Here is a 14,188-nt window from a genome sequence, read left to right on the forward strand (position 1 = left end):
AAACAAAAAAAAAAAAAATCACCAGTAAATTAAAACAATAGAGTTACCTCTTCCCACTCATCAGACTTACAAGATTTGAAAAGTTTGACAAGGCCAAGTGTTGTCGAAGATGTGAGGGAAATGGGAATGCTCACACATGGCTGGTAGGAGTGTATGTCAATTTAAACATTTCAGAACATTTCATAATATTGCAGATGCACACGGCCTATGTCCCAGCTGCAACATTCTAGGTATATAACTCAGAAGAAATGTCCCTCATGTGCACAAGGAGCTACGTACAAGAAGGTGATAGCCAAAGACAGGGGAAGTGATAGATTTTGTGGTGTGTTTACACTAAGGAACACAATGCAGAAGTGGAAATTCTTGAGCTAGATTCATATAAACCAACATGGCTACATCTTGGGAATCTGACGTGAAGTGAGCGAAGAAAGTCACCGCATGAGAAATATAATGTCACCACCTCTCTGCAAATATTTTTAAAACACACTATTATGATCTGTTATGTAGGGAAAGCAAAAAAGACATGAATTGGAAGATGTACACTAAATTCATGACGGTGGTGGCATCTAGGGAAGGGGGACCAGAATGGAACTGAAAAGGAGACAGAAGGAAGTATGATAAAACCGGTGTATCCATTTCTTCCGGCTGGTGGGCATGGGGTGTTTGGTCTATCTGGTGCTGTTCTTTTTTTTTTTTTTTAAGTGGTTGTTCATTTTTGAGAGAGAGAGAGAAAGACACAGAGCACGAGTGATAGAGGGGAAGAGAGAGAGGGAGCCACAGAATCTGGAGCAGGCTCCAGACCCCGAGCTGACAGCACAGAGTCCGATGTAGAGCCTGAACCCACCAACTGTGAGATTATGACCTGAGTCGAAGTCTGATGCTTAACCAACTGAGCCACCCAGGTGTTCCCCATCTGCGGTTGTTTCTGAACTTACAGACTTTTCATCCAAACTGAAAAGGGGAATTGTACGATGAGAAAGCCCTGCCCTGGAAAACATCTGCCATCTGTCCCCCTGCTGCACTTGTGTCCCAGTGCCTGCTCGTGTCCTGGGCAGACGGCGTCCTCTCTGACAAGGGCAGTATGTGTAGCTTGTCTGTAGGCAGAGGCCTGAGCAAGATGGTCCCTTGGGTCTAGTCTCATTCTGGGGTCAGTCATCCCGTCAATGTCGAATGTGATTCATAACTTTTTTTAAGTCATATGTTTTATTTATTTTTTGAGAGAGAAAGCAAGCAGGGAGGGCTGGGGGTGGGGTGACAGAAGATCAGAAGCGGGCTCCCTACTGACAGGCTGGCGAGCCCAGTCCAGGGCTCCAACTCCCAAATCCCGAGATCATGACCTGAGCCGAAGTCAGACGCTCGACCAACGGAGCCACCCAGGCACCCCGTGATCCATGATTTTAAAAGGAGGAGCATCTAGCTGGGCCGCACAAAGTGCCAGTCAAACATCTTCAGCAACCTTACATTTCAGTCAGAGGGAGAGTCAGACTTCTTGACAGGTCAACATAGTAAAAACTCAAAAGGCATTATAAGCTTTGGAATCAGACAGGCCTGGATATGGATTCTGGAATCATTATTTATCAGTTTGAATCATTCGGCAGAGTAACTTAACTGCATCTCAGGCTCCCTATGTGTAAAGCATGGAGAAAAACCATCTTCCGCACGTGTCTGTCGTGGGGACTAAATTAATGAAGAAGGCATGTCCTTACCATACCATATGTTATCAACTCTAAGTCACTTCACTTCCCCCATTTAAAAATCTCTGAAGTCCAGGCCTGCTTACAGTTACCAATATCTTAAAAGTATAACTGGTGGTAATTTTTGATTGTCATTTCATAAGCCCACGACATAAAGACGTGTGATAAGCAATATGGTCTTAGAGTCTACCGTAGTAGTTCCTGACCTTTCTGTTTCAAATAGCAGCTATGTGTGAATCAAGATAAATCAGTACATTACTGGGCTGTTACCAGATCCATATAGCCAACCCTAAGAAAAGTGCTAACTTGCCCCATTTTAAACAGTCATCCCAGCCCGCTTGGGAAAACAGTGGGGTTCACTCTTGGCCCTAGATAGGTTGTATCTCTAAAATCAGTCAGTGAGTGTTTCAACATAGCTTATGGACCTTTTGCAGGGCTGATGCTGGGGTAGCCCCCCTCCCAGGACAGACAGAAGGAAGTATTATGTGCACCATTACCATGGCAAACAGCCCCCAACCTATCTTTTTAATAGGTGATAGAAGTATTTGCTATGTATTTCTGAGAGATGAGGGGAAATTTGGACATTTGTAATTGGGAAATAAGGAATAAATCCTGGGGAAATGTATATAATAAAAACACGTATTATGCTTTATATTTTCAAAGATTTTTCAATTATTTAATGTGATTGTCACAACAATTTCATCAATTAAGAGAATAAATATGATTATATCATTCTTGTTTTACAAATCAGACGAATGAGGCCAAGAAATAAGAGGTTTGTGAAGACCACAGAGATAGCACAGCGAGGAGCAGAACCCAGATGCTCCAGGTCTCCGCCTAGCCTCTTTCCAGTCAACTCTAAGAACAACCCAGAAGAAACCACTTACAAAGATTCTGTTTTTATGGGCTCGCATGCCAAATATTTTATTAGATTTCTTGCTCTTCTGATCCTCCTTTCAACCTATTTCATAAGCAATAGTAGCTGAAATACTTTTCTTTTTCTTTCCTTCCAACTTAGGAATGCCCACAATCATTTCTTCCAAAACATTTGACCTTGTGTCATGAGAGCAAACGCCAATGTATTCACTGTTGTCACATCCCAGCCTGGCAATTTGCCTGCATCTCCGGACATGTTCTGATGAAATTACCGCTCAAGTCACAGTGCACTTCCTTAGGTCCCTAAGTGAACTCCCCTGCCCCATTAATCTGAAGTTTTATCTATCCAAGATGTCAACTTGATATCTTATTTTCCATCCTGCCTAATGCTAGCAATACAATCTGTGAAACGACACATCAAAATGGAAATTGCTCCTCGAAAATGCAGTCATAAATATATGTCAAGTTTTTCACGTGGTAGGTTTTTTTTTAAGTTCTTTTTTTGTATTTATTTTTATTTTATTTTTGAGAGGCAGAGAGAGTGCGAGCAGGGGAGGGTCAGAGAGAGAGGGAGGTACAGAATCTGAAGCAGGCTCCAGGCTCTGAGCTAGCTGTCAGCACAGAGCCCAATGCAGGGCTCGAACCCACAAACTGTGAGATCATGACATGAGCTGAAGTCAGACACTCAACCGACTGAGCCACCCAGGTACCCCTAAAATACAGTTCTGATAAGATTAGGATGTATGTAATCAAGAATACATCTGTGTATTTATTTTTGAACCAGGAACGTAAGTTCCCAAAGATATTTATAGTGATGTGACCTTCAACAAACTTGCTGTTAAGGCCCATCACCAGTCAATAATCCATTATTTTCATGTGCTGGAATGACACAAGAATATTAATTTATATGCTGTGGCAACTCCAGCCAAAACAGTTGGTTAATAATAAATACTACTTTTCACTGAATACCTACTACCCACCACACGTTTTACTCTACTTGAGGAGATGAAGCATTATTAAACTGGTTTTACAACTGATGAAGTTGAAGTTTAGAGAAGGTGAGTGACTTACTTGCCTCAGGTCGCCCAGCTCATAAGTAGAAAGTTGAGATTTGAACCCAAACTCTAAACCTTTAACCACTCTGATATGAATTTAATTTGACCTGAAGTTTTGTCCTTAAAGTGGGGTTTGAGGGCGCTTGGGTGGCTTAGTCGGTTAAGTGTCCATCTCTTGATTTTAGTTCACATCATAATCTCACAGTTCACGGGTTCAAGCCCCAAGTCAGGTTCTGTACTGACATTATGGAGCCTGCCTGGGATTCTCTGTCTACCTCTCTCTCTACCCCTCCCCCCACTCACTTGCACACATGCTCTCTCCCTTTAAAGAAGTAAGTAAAATTTTACTTATTACCTCAAAAATAAATAAGTAAACATTGATAATGAAATAAAATAGGGTTTGAAGATTTAGAATCTGGAATTTCCATGGGATGTTGAGTGCCTCTTGAAATAATTCTACAAATATTGGTATGTTTTGGCTTTCATATATTCAGCCAATTGGTACCATTTTCCTTTCTTCTTCCTGGCCCTGTGGATGAAATGGGAATAGCAGATACAGTATCTGTCTTCATGGAGTCTACGGCCCAGAGGGAACACCAACTGCTAATCAAATAAACGCACAAGTGAATGTCAAGCTACACTGCCACGTTAGACCACATTTAATCTGACAAAGAAGGCGTATGGTACATGTTCAGGGGGACCTGACCAAGTCCCAGAGGTTATGACAGGCTTCAGAGTAGGAAGTGTTGAGATTCATAATACTCTGTGGGTTGTTGCGTCTAAGGCTGGAGAAACAATAGGAATGACCACAATTAGGATTTTCAACTGAGTCCAGCAGTCAGTGCTTTCAAACAGCATCTCCTATGACCCCTACTGACCTGATCCCTATTCTCTCAGAGCAAAAGACATTGTCTCCACCTCTTTCAGCTGAACCCAACTGTGTCTGAGATAGCACATCCTGCTAATGGTGTAGGCATGGAGGATACTGCGGAGGAGAACAGAGTCAAGGAGGACTATGAAAGCATAAACGTGGGTAGCTAGGGACTGAGCACTGCCCTTCACTAGCAGCACTGCAGTTGAACAGCAGTGAACAGGGGACACTTGGATTACAATAATATATATTCCATTTCAGGCTTATTGATTAGAGTGATGGTAAAATATCCAAGGGAAAACAGCTTGCAGACAGACTGGTGGTGCTGGGGGAGGAGATAAGAACAAATTATAAAACTGAGTCTCAGACTAGCATGTATCTGCATTCACTAATCATCATTCTTCATGATTACATACCATCATCATGATTTCACGTGGTGCTTACTCCATGTCTACACCCATTTTAACTGTTGGAGTCTTAGAGCAAGACTGAGAGACAGATAGTATTATCATTTCCATTTTACAGGTCGGGAATCTGAGACACAGAGAGCTTAAGTGACATGGCCAAGGTAATAATGCTGAGCCAGTTTCAAACACAGGTAAGCCGGCCCCCAAGCCATATCCTTAACCACCTGATGCCTCCCTACATAGCATTACCAATTACAACGCACCTGTACATCTGTCCCATGCTTACTCCCCACAGCAACTTACTCCCCCAACAGAGGAAGTTTATTTTTCTGCTTAGCTTTACAGATGGGAACACAAAAGCCTGCTCATGACATAGGGTTTCAGAACTCAAACCCATGTTTTCTGGTTCCAAATTTAGTTTTCTTTCACTCCACCATTGCTGCCCTTAAAAGCCCAGGAGCTCCTGCTTGGGTAGCACAGAAAGAAAAGAGAGAATTCTCACAGGTGTTGAGGAGAAAAGAGGGACAGTATGAAAATGAAAAGTCAGGAGAACAAAAAGCCTAGAAAGCCAAATAAAGATATTTTCCCTTCTAGTAACAACCTCACCAAATTGTGATTGATGACTGTTTGTGGGCAAAGTGCTATGTTTGGTGGCTAGTCAAAGTTTGTCCAAGATCAGATGCAATGGTCATACCTGGCAGGAGACACGATTCTTGTCCTCAAGGAGCTCACTGTCTTGCTGGGAAGTTGGTCAGGCTTCAAACACAAGTAAGGAATTTTTTAAGAAACTGTACTGCCAGTTGAGTGACTGGAAAAAGAGCAGGAGGATTTCAGAGAAGGGAAGTTACAGGCTGAATTGTTATAGAAAAGTTAAAGAAAATTCCTCATGGGGGATGATGGGTCTAGAGTAGTTTACATAGAGAAACCATTCTGTGCTCTTGTTCTTCTGTTTATTTTTATTTTTTTAATGTTTGTTTGTTTATGTATGTATGTATTGAGAGATAGAGAGCAAGTGTGGGAGGGGCAAAGAGAGGGAGACAGAGAATCCTAAGCAGGCTCCACGCTATGAACGCAGAGCTAACTGCCGGGCTTGAACTCACAAACTGCAAGATCATAACTTGAGCCAAAACCAGAAGCTGGTTGCTTAACTGACTGAGCGACCCAGGTGCCTCTCTTCTATTTATTTTTAATTACAGCCACACATTTATCCTGCTCCTTTCTGGACCAAGATGGCAGAAAACAAATTCATATCCTTTCCTCTATCCTTCCTCTCTTGCTAAAAAATGAAAAATAATGACAACTTCTCTAAACACAGCATTGACATGGTTACCTGAATGGCCTGTTCCAGTTCTAGAAGCTCTCCTTCCCATGTCACAAGAGTAATTTTTTTTACACTCCTACCCCAAAGGAATTTGAAAGTGCTCTGAATGCGCCCAAGGGGCCACTCTCCAACTGTTAACTACGTCAACAGTCCCTCAAGGAAGTAATTTTGCTTTTAGAAATCTGTAAACCCCACCGGTGGCCAAAGAAACATAGCCCATGTGATTCCTATTTCCTAAGAAGAAACTAACCCAATATGGACAGCATTTGTTAAAGTGGTTTCCTTATCAGTGTAAAGGAATCTCAGAAAGCCAATCTGTAACCAGGAACCCAGATGTCAGTCTCTCCAAGTCCACCTGTGTCAAAACAGATGCCTGAAATAAAGACCAGAAGTTTAACAAATCCCGTTCCTCTTGATGTAAAATCCCATTGGGGCTGTTGAACAGGTTTTATAGACATTGAGTCAATTAAAGGGAATTATATGCAGCACCTAGAACAGGCAAATTCATAAAGACAGGAAGTAGGATGGTGGTCACCAGGGACTGGGAGATGGGGCGTTGTTTTTAATGGGGACAGAGTTTCAGTTTGGGGAGATGCAGATGTTCTGGAGATGGAGAGTGAATTGGAGCACAATAAGGTAAATGTACTTAATGCCACAGAACTGTACCCTTAAAATGGTTAAAATGGTAGATTTTATGTTATGTATATTTCATCACAATTTTAAAAAAGGAGTAAGAGAATTTGTTTCAAAACCTAGAATCTAGAGTTTTTCCCTAATAACAGTGATGAGGGCAGCTGCCACCTTTTTATGACAAACTGGTTTTTAGCAAACTATTTTTAAAAGACCATAAATGAGGAGCACCTGGGTGGGTCAGTCAGTTGAGTGTCCGACTTTGGCTCAGGTCATGATCTCAAGGTTCGTGAGTTCAACCACTCTTCAGGCTCTGTGCTGACAACACGGAGCCTGGAGCCTGCTTCAGATTCTGTGTCTCCCTCTCTCACTGCCCCTCCCCCGTTCACACTCTGTCTCTCTCTCTCTCAAAAGTAAACTTTGAAAAATTAATTAATTAATTAAAATAAAACACACTAAGTGAAGGGGAGGGGAAAAAGTAAGGCTTTTGAAGAGCCTAGTATGAAGAAGAGTCAAATCGTTTACCAGGAGCGGTAGTGTGAGTAATTCAGGTGCACCATCATTTCCGAGATTATTTAAGGAACCACTCAGCCCACCAGATGGTCATTCAGCAACCTAATAGAAGCACATGGAGGGTTTGAGCCAATTATTATCCCGTTAAGGAAACTAAGACTTCAAAACTATATTTCAGCCCCTGGAATAGGTCAAGTTCATAGAAACAGGAATAGGACAGAAGTTACCAAAGGCTGGGGGGGTGGGGGGAAAGGGCAGTTGTGGTTTAGTGAGTACAGAGTTTCTGTTGAAGATAATGAGAAGATTCTGGAAATAGTGTTGATGGTTACATAACATTGTGAATGTGCTTAATGCCACTGAATTGTACTTTCTAAAATAGTTACATTTTATGTTGTATTTTACCAAAATTTTTTTAAAAAGGTAAACCATCTCAGCCACTTGAAATAACAAATGAAAATCCTTTTAGAGAAGGAAAGAGGGAATCCTTAGGAAAAAGACTAATAAGGAATTGGTAGTTGGTAGATGGTGGAAGGAAGAAACTGTATTTCACAGAAGGGCTACTGAGGACGCGAGACAGTACGTAGGCAGTCTTCTTTGCAGAAGAAGACTATCCCAGATCTTTGGCTGGCAAGGTCCTATTCAGCCAAAAGTTGTCCTAGTGGCCCAGCCCCTCCTTCTCTGTCCTCCTATCCCCTTCCTCCCCCTCCTAAACTATTCAGAGCCCTAACCGGTCATTTTCTTTCTTTTAAATTGGCAACCACCCACATTGGATAAACAAGATATACAGGATGGAGGGGGGTGGTGGAGCGGAAGCACGTTTCAGAGCTAAGAAAACAAATAGCCAATGAAGCAGAAGAAACCACAATGTGACTTAGACAAGCTTGGCTCTGGAAAGAAGTGTCAGACGAGTCAATTATTTCCAGATCTCAACAGGCCTGGGATGGAGAAGGCCAACCATACCATTTGTCGGAGTGAGTTCCTAGCGGGTGGAGTCCAAGTCAAAGGAATGGCTGGAGAGGAACAAGAATGGGAGCAAAGGTCCCTTTTCATTAAGTTGTCACTGTGAAAGCCAAGTCTGAAATAAAGCTTGTTGGGTACTGATCAAGCTCTGTGGGTTTGGGCAGGGAGGAAAGAGGATAAAATAGCAGTCATGACATGACACCTTCTCCCTGACTCTCACTGGAGCAAAGCAGGAAGACGTGGACCACACCAAGCACAGAGGCCACAAAGCCACATGGCCACACACTGAGACGTTCCCATGGGCTGCTCAGGTCCAAGCATCTCAGGAAGGAGGAAGAAGCAGCAGGAGGAAGTCCAGATCATAGGCAGGGGAACGGGCTTTGCCTCTTTGGCACTTTTAGCCATCGGGAGATAGACTGAGATGGACCTTGCCTTTCCATGAGCTCTTTACAGACCCATGAGCACAGAGGCAATGAGGCCCTTAAAAAAATCAGTTGTGGTTTACTGTAGACAGAGCTGAGCCGGGCCCTGTCTCTCAGATGAAAAGAGCTGTGGAATGAGCAAGATGCGTTGTTTAAAAGCCCAGCCTATCCTTCTGGCAGGTAACAGTATAAATGTTCGGCCCTTCCTATTGCATAGAGTCAAAATGTGTCAAATTGCACATTCAGGCAATGCTATTTTTAATATAGGCCAGCTTTACCAATGTGAAGTGCACTCACTGACTGAACATTAGCACCTTTGAAATGTTGACTGTGCACTGCACTGTGAAAAGCACTGTAGGGAAGATGACCAGAGAAAGAGAAAACAGATCATGCAAATATGAACCATGTGGATACACAAAATATCAATGAAGACAAAAGATAATGCATAAAAGGGTCACCAAGACACTAGGTGAGGGAAGACATTTAGACGGAAACAATCCTGGGACCTTCCTGGAGAACCAGGCTTGTTAGTAAAATTGTGAACTTGTAGTATTAAAACGGTAATGCTAAGGGGCGCCTGGGTCCAGGCTCAGGTCATGACCTCACAGTTCAGGGGTTTGAGCCCTGCGTCGGGCTCTGTGCTGACAGCTCAGAGCCTGGGGCCTGCTTCAGATTCTGTGTCTCCCTCTCTCTCTGCCCTTCCGCTGCTCACATTTTGTTTCTCTGTATCTCAAAAATGAATAAACATTAAAAAAAAATTAAAAGAGTAATGCTAACATGAACCACAAATAACCTGAAAAAAATACATTTTTGTTCCTCCAGAACAAAAGAGCAATAAAGCCCTCATTCGACCAGTCACATTTTCTTCCTTCTGGACTTTGTTCCTTTAATTGCCAAACTATGTTTATAACTTTTACTGCAGAATGATGACTACCATGTTCAAATGAAGTAATTTATTTTAACTATGTGCCCTACATATTATCAAAACGAACAGAAAACGGGCCCCACACACTCTCCCCACATGCTCAGATTCTTTGGGTACAGGTTTTGCATATGAAAATTACCAGGCTCAGTTACCAAGTACCCATCTTGATGAATTGTCCTACTTCTGAATTTTGCTCTACATCCCCTTTAAGTGGGAAGTTGGACTGGATAATCTCCAGGGTCCTTTTCAACCCCAAAGTCCCATGAGTCCATGCAGGAGGTGGGATCGTGGACTGTCAAATGAGGAGCTCTGACAAAGAGCAGGGAGACTGGAAGACCCAAACCCCGACCCGACGCCACCACTGGTGTGCCCGGGGGAACACCCCCCCCCCCACCCAGCAGTCACAGCCATCACTGTGGGCAATGGGAACGCCAAGGAGACAGTACCAGGGTGGTTGGGCACATTTGGGGTTTTCTCGATTGTATATAAAATGTTTTGCAAACACGATTTCGGGACACATTCCATTCACTGCCCACCCCATCCCCCTCGGACCAGATTGTTGCCCCTAAGACCCTCCTGTAGAGAAATTCTGTAGCGGTCACCATCTGTGTGCTAGTGTCTCAGCTGTAAACCTGGAATAATAATAACATTGACCTGTCTCCCCGTTGTGGGGTGGGGATTGACTAATTAAGCCCTGTAAATCGCCTTGAAAACTGGACAATAGAACTCTCTGCCTGTCTGTCAGAAGGAATTCACACCATCCCCTAGGTCTGACCCGAGGGTGGTGCCACAGCTCTCTACCCCTCTTTGCTGGCATTTTGTCACACTTGGACAAAGGGCCTGGAGTCAAAGGGCAGCGTAAACCACACCCAATATCTTGCCAAGAGGAATTCCTGAGAATCAGCTTAGTGCTGCTGCTGATTGCCAAATTCTCTGAATCACTTCCTTTCCTCCCACAGACTGGCTTTTTCTTGATTTCTGCCCCAGAAGAAATGGGTGTGCATGTGGGTGTGGGAGAGGGATGGTGCCTGTAGCCCTAGGCTTGTACTTCCCAGTGACATGGCGGTTCTAGATGTTTCCACAGTGACCCAAATAGGGAATCCCTTCAAAGTTTCCTCTTCCTACTGCCTGTTTCCTAATCTTGGGTCAGATTTCACTTTGATATTTAGCCTGGTTTTCCACCCAGATGAAGCCGAGGAAACCAGTGTGGCCCAGAGCCCTCCATGTACAAAACCATGCAGGCATGTTGTACAATTAAAAAGCTGCTATGGTTTTGGTGAAAACAGCGCCATCCAAACATCTGGACCTTCTGCAGATGGTTTACTAATCCATACATATCACTGCCAATGAGCTTTTTGCAAATCCTTTTAAAGTATATCAGATGTGACAGCTTTCCAGAAGCTGGGATCCTGAGTTTAATGTGCTGACATTCAGAAAAGCCAATAGCATTTCTGATCATTCACAAGACTCCTTTCAAGTAACTTTGTGATGTAGTTATTGAAAGGACTGGACTTTTCTTTAAATCAGACCTGACAGAGATTAAAAAATATAACCATAAAGAGGACTAAGTGAATTGGATCAGGAAAACATGAATGTTATTTTAAATGGTAATTTAACTTTAATTGAGATCAAAGACAAATAGCAAATGCAACTAAATGAGGGCTTACATGGTTATCTGTTTTAGACACCAGGGTCACAACTCCAAGTATGAACCTGTTTTGTGCACCTAACACAAGTTGACAGGTACTCTGAATGAATGAAATACAAACTACATAAAACACTGACTAGATATTAATTGTAATTAACACCCAAATTCCCCCAAATCTTCTGTTTTCCATGATTCTTTCATTCAATCTCCACTGAATACCTACTGTTTTTCACCATGACAGCCTATGGGGTCATCATGACGAATAGCGACGGCCAATGCCATGAAGAAGCTAAGGGGTTATGAGAAACAATTTCTGTACAATAAAGAGTGTTCATAAAGGTAAGCCCTCTTTCTCTAAATTTTTTAGAGCATTATACTAAATACAAATATGTCTTGCTAGAAATAATGAAGCTTAGAAAACAGAGGAATATTATCATTTTTAAAAATTTACATCTCTCGATAATTCACCATTAAAAAGTCCCACTCTTTAAATCCAGAAATGGTCAAGACTATTGCCTATCTGTCCATCTTCTACTCTAGTCCCTATTGTGACTCACAGGACAGGGAAAGAACTAATCTTGATTAAAGTGACAGCAAAGCTAATTGAAGTTAGTGGATAAATGCATGACCTAGACCTCATTAGCATAGCACTCAATCTAACTAGTAAATATACAGAAATAAAATGAAGCAATGCTATTTACCCAGGATTGTTTTGTCCACTGTCGTACAACTTGGAAATAATAGCCTGAACACACTTATATACATTATGGAAGGAGTATACATTGATACTACTTCTCCAGAAGTTAGTGTGGCAATATCTATTACACACTTATGCACATAACTTTTGGTCCAGTAACTATACTTCTAGGACGTTCTCCAACAAATATATGCATGCATATTTGCAAAAACACATATACAAGGTTTTTCATTGATTCATAATAGCAAAAGACTGGAAATAATCTAAATATTCATCAATAGGGTATTGGTTAAATCAATTATATATATCCATGCAGTGGAATACTATGCAGCCATTTTAAAAGAATGAAATAGATCTAGATATAATGATGTAGATCAACCTCCGTGATATACTATCAAATGAAAAAAACAAAAATAAGGTACAGATCATATTGAATAATATGATACTGTTTGAGAGTTTCAAAGGGAGATTAAAAGGATTTTGTAAAGAGCTCATTTAAATATATTATACATAAATAAGAATATATATGTGCATATATAAAATGTATTATGTATACATGTTTGAATTTACATAGAAAGACACATACTGGGTGCTTTGAACTTAGAGTCAGGGATGAAAAAGACCAATTCTTCTCTTTGATATGGTAATGCTTGAATTGTTTTTTCAGATTTTAAGATAATTAAAAAGAAATGACCTGGAAAGATTGCCCACATGTTCTCTCAATTCATGGCTTCTTGTGTTCATGCAGACCTAAGACACGCAGTAGTGTTTAAGTACTTCAAGAAGACTCCAAACTATCTCAAGTCAGGAACCATGGCTCGTGGTCTTGAGCTTCCTTGAGCAAGTTACTTATTTTTCATAAACCCGTTTCTTCAGTGGTATATGGAGATAGTAACAGTGGTAGCTGACATTGAGTGAGGACCATGGGCCCAGTCTCTTACTGCTTTAACATGGGTTGCAGCATCTAGTCTCAAAACAATCCTGTCTAATAAGCATTATTGCTATGTCCCAGTTTATAGATTAGAAAAGACACTTATCACGAAAGTAATAAGTGAAGGGCCCAGGATTTGTCTGTGTCCAGGGTCAATGTACCTACTGGGTTGTGTAAGAAGTGAGAAAGTGTGTGTGTAAAGTACTTGGCAATGTCCAGCTCTTCAGGAAGTGCTTAGGTGGGGCACCTGGGTGGCTCAGTCAGTTAAACATCCGGTTTCAGCTCAGGTCATGATCTCACAGTTCGTGGGCTCGAGCCCCGCATCGGGCTCTGTGCTGACAATTCGCTCAGAGCCTGGAGTCTGCTTGGATTCTCCCTCCCCTTGTCTCCCTCTCTCTCTGACCCTCCCCTGCTCACACTGTCTTTCTCTGTCTCTCAAAAATAAATAAAAAACATTAATTAAAAAAATTTTTTAAAGGAAGTGCTTGGGAAATGTTAGATATTATTCCTGATATTATCTCTTCCCTGTCAGGAAACTCTTCCAGCCATTAAAAACATACACCCGACCCAACTGAAACAAGGTAGCTTTGTGCTGAAAGCTCTGAGATCTTAGCAGGGGCTGGTGTGTGGCAGATGCAAAGCTACTACCTGAACTCAGACATGTGAAATCACCTCACATCTCTTCAGCCACGTGTGGATTGCCACGGAAGGCCATTAGGGAAAGTTCTGTGTTTTCCCCTTGGGTTATGAAGGTTTTACTGCCAGTAATAACAGCTGTGGCCAGCCAATTACAGACTGGAGATGGGTAATCACATTTTAGATTTTAAGGCTTAATCTGATCACCTCTGGGGTCAAGGAATGACGGTTATCATAATGGCTGAAGTCTGTTTGCACCACCACTTATGAACCACATTTCAAGCCTTAGGGGTCTGAAATGGAGTCCATCTTTGTTCTGCAATACATATATATGCATGCATAGGTGTGCATTCATGCGTGTGTGTGTGTGTGTGTGTGTGTGTGTGTGTCTGAGAGAGAGAGTGAGAGAGAGAGAGAGAGAGAGAGAGAGAGAGAGAGAGAGAGAGAGAAACAGAGAGTGAGAGAGAGAGATTTATTCTTTGTGCACATATGAGATGCTCCAAAGCTTGGTGCTGTCACCCTGTCTCCCTCTCAAGTTTACCTGGTGAATATTTTAGAAAAAATGGGGAGCCAAGAGGCCTCAACTCTTCTTTCAGTTCTGC

The 14,188-nt window shown here is 42.1% G+C and overlaps 1 long non-coding RNA gene across 1 annotated transcript in view; it reads right to left on the reverse strand.

Moving 5' to 3' along the window:
• Window positions 1-4,255: 4,255 nt before the first annotated feature.
• The window catches only part of LOC115290524, a 14,560-nt gene continuing 4,627 nt past the window's right edge, over window positions 4,256-14,188 (reverse strand). Inside the window, exons 2-4 of the long non-coding RNA XR_003908167.1 lie at window positions 7,380-7,469; window positions 5,598-5,711; window positions 4,256-4,410 (exon numbers count right to left, since the gene is read on the reverse strand). This is a non-coding gene — a long non-coding RNA (uncharacterized LOC115290524). The remainder of the gene's footprint in view (window positions 4,411-5,597; window positions 5,712-7,379; window positions 7,470-14,188) is intronic.

The sequence above is a fragment of the Suricata suricatta genome, chromosome 4 (genome assembly GCF_006229205.1).
Source record: "Suricata suricatta isolate VVHF042 chromosome 4, meerkat_22Aug2017_6uvM2_HiC, whole genome shotgun sequence".
Classification (NCBI taxonomy): Eukaryota; Metazoa; Chordata; class Mammalia; order Carnivora; family Herpestidae; genus Suricata; species Suricata suricatta.